At 34.4% G+C, this 3401-nt stretch overlaps 1 pseudogene; it reads right to left on the bottom strand.

The window, feature by feature from the left end:
* Positions 1–498: 498 nt before the first annotated feature.
* On the bottom strand, positions 499–2965 carry LOC125808577 (uncharacterized; annotated as a pseudogene).
* Positions 2966–3401: the final 436 nt, after the last annotated feature.

The following is a 3401-nucleotide window of genomic DNA, read 5'->3' as shown; positions in this document are numbered from 1 at the left end:
CTTTCTTTCGCTTTTTGACTAAAGTGTAGGGATTTGGAGATGGTGATATGTCATGGCTACTTGTTAGGTTTTTAAGAGTTGAAGATGAAGACTTGGTGAGTCCTCATAGATTCGAGGGCAATAACCAACATGTTCTTTTTATGTCTCTCTAGTATTTGCTTAGGTTTTGAGTGGGCTTAGTCCCAATGTTATATTCAAGTATTAGATGGTTTTGAGACATATTGTATAAAGTCTAGAAAGTCTTTCGCTTGCTATTTATTGAAAGTATCTTCGTGTGTGAAGAATGTTTTTAATTCCTTATAGTTTTGGTGTCTATGCGATGAATGAATGCTAAGAGGCTTGTATTAGACCTCTTCGAGGTCGAGTACGCCGGTTACGACTAGGGGGTGCTCCCGGGTCGTGACAATGAGCCTCATAAACATTAGCTAGAGTGAAAGTTACAGGAGTCATATGCGTGTTTGGATGAGATGAGGTTGAAGAAATCAATCCACGTACACGCTAAAAAAGTACAGAAAGCATTTTATCAGTCAGTGAAGGAATCAATCGTGTCATAAAGTCATCCAAATTTTCTGTTGCTATTGTTTGAGCATTTATACATGGTACTAAGGATGAAGCATAAGTTTCAGAAGCTGAGGCAGAAAGATTCGTCCCATAAAATGATTTATCTTGCGCTCCAAGACCATATATCCTTCTTTTCTTTTCTCCTCCTGCGGCTTGATAATATGCTTGCAATTGATCAACATTAGATTGACTTAGTGTTTGATTCTGTAATATTTCTAGATACTTTTCCTGTAAAAGACAATAATAATCAGTGAAATTCATTAATAACAACCACAACAATAACAATATGCCAAATTAAGTTTATGCTGATAGCTTAGATAGCTTTTTATTTGCATATTCAACTATTTCTAAAATATATATGTTTCTCTTTTTTTTGCCCACAGAGAATGCACAACTTAATGTATTTATTGTGCCATATTTATCCAAGAGTTCTCGCTTTGAAAGCAGCCGAGATATAAAGAAGACTGAGCAGATATATGATCAGACATGTGTTTGACAACAATAGGCAATCTGGTATCGGACAATGGAAGCCAACGACTCATAACAGATTGAAGTACAGATTTAGGATCCTCTTTTTCAAGTTCACGGGGAGGTATAGACAAATTGAAAGACTTTATAACTTTCTCAAGCATCCCCTTGTCTCCATCAGCTTCCACAGTAGCTTGATAAACCTGCCAAAGTGGCTCAAGATCAAATTGCACAAGAACATATGCATTTGGATATGTTCAGAATGGGTGGATTAAACAAGTAGGGAAATACACTGTCGCAATGGATTTGATCACTGATATGAAACGTGATCTATGTGGAAGCAAAGACGAGAATATAAAGAATTGGACTTACATGTACATTTCGAGATCGTTCACCAACAAAAGATTTTCCATCATGACCATGTGTATGGACATGCAAATGTAACTCACTTGGTGTTGGATCTCGACCCTTTTCAATAGCCTATCAAGGAATTTTTTTTAAAACATATGAAAATGTGAAAATATGAAAGAATTATATGGTGTAATATATGATAGTATAAAAAAGAGCTCACAAACTACAAACACACTCTAGAAAATATGGCAGTCAGCCCTTTTTTCTCAATAAAAGTGGCCTGCAATGCAACTTCAAAAATTTAACATCCTGAAGGCTTAAGATTATGCATAACAGAGAAGGAATTCACATACTTTTGGACCAATTCAGCCAGCATTCTCCTAAGTAGAATCTGAGTCATTATGCTCAATCAACTTTCCCTTCCTATAAACCTCCAATTTAGAGATGTCTGCTTAATACGTTATTATATACTACTATTCCTATAAACAGTTAGAACTCATTACTACTATATATTATGCATATAAAGTAAATTAAGGGTGTGTGAAAATATACTTACAAGTCTCTTGCGATGCTCTCCAATAGTAACAGAGCCTCCCGTGTGAGTCCCCTTTGCAACAACATTCTGACTGCCACAACTATTTTTTGAATTTATTTTTGACTTTTCAATAACCTTGGGATCTTTCCAAAATCTCATCCAACTTTCCCATGTTTCTTCCGGAACATATTTTGGCCGAATTGCTTCCTTTTTTATGCAAGAAATAAAATCATTGTACCTTATCGCTGCCTTCTTACGCCATAGTATCTTCACTTCACTATCAATGGAAGGATCCCAATAGAATTGCTTCTAAAATAATTATAGAAGTAAGCAACATTAGTATACAAACCTTCAAAAGTGATGTAATTTTTTTTTATTAAAATGGTGAAATATATACCTTGAATTCTCCAAGATAAAAATCTTTTATTTCTTGTGAGACACTTTTCCAATTGATTTCATTAGGATCAGTTTACTCTTGAAAGACTCACATATCCTGGTAGAGCAAATATTTGAAGGTTCCAAACTGATAAAAAATTGAAAACTATTATATGAAGTCTATAATGAAAATATTACAGTATATAAATAGCAAGAGTGCAAGTACAAACTTACCCGGAATGATAAAGAAAAACAAGTGTCTATTGTCCAGAATTATTATTATTCTCACCTTCACCTATTGTGTTGTTCTGGCTAGATGTAGTCTCTCACATTTCTTTGAGTAGACGCACTTTCACCTATTGCATTGCTCTGATTAGATATTACAGGAAGGTGTTTCAAAATTAATAGATGGAGTACTACCATGAGTTGATGTTTGAACATGAGGCGAACTAGTAGGAGCTAATGTTTGAAATTGGTTATTTTGATCTGGTCCAGCAGAAGAATTGATACCACCTTGATGTGAATTAGTTATGGGAATGGGAACAATAGGCATATTAACTCGGCTTGTGCTACCTCAACCTCTAATTAAGGTCTTACTTACACGAGTTGTGTTACCTCGACCTCTGCCTCGCGTCATATCTACAAGAAAAATAACTTTGAAATTGCATAGGCCCATATATTTTCAAACTAGAGAAGGAAAAGAAAAGAAAATTTTGCATTGCAACTTGGAAAGATTGATCAAATCATTACATTGCAACTTGCAACCACAATATTTCTTTTAAACCAACTGAAGTTGCTAAGCAGCAAGCAATTAATAGTCATGCTCTACTTCTCTCCAACAAATTCCAAACGTAACCAAAATGCAACCCAAAAATATCGATAGCCAAGCACTTAAGTGTAAGAATATTTTTTTATGAGAAGTCAGTTTTTTAGAGGAAGAAAATCTAGAATTAACTCATATACAATTTCATTAATCTATTATGTAAAAAATCTGGAATACATTAGAAAAAAAAATATAGGCATTTGTTTTAGTCTCTTCTTTAAATACAGGTATGCACTTACACTGTCACATTGTTTTGTTACTTTTCTTTGCACCATACACATTGTTTTG

This window comes from Solanum verrucosum, unplaced genomic scaffold (assembly GCF_900185275.1).
Source record: "Solanum verrucosum unplaced genomic scaffold, falcon-dt-bn FXZP01000240.1, whole genome shotgun sequence".
NCBI lineage: Eukaryota > Viridiplantae > Streptophyta > Magnoliopsida > Solanales > Solanaceae > Solanum > Solanum verrucosum.
This window is presented reverse-complemented; position numbering and strand designations above follow the sequence as displayed.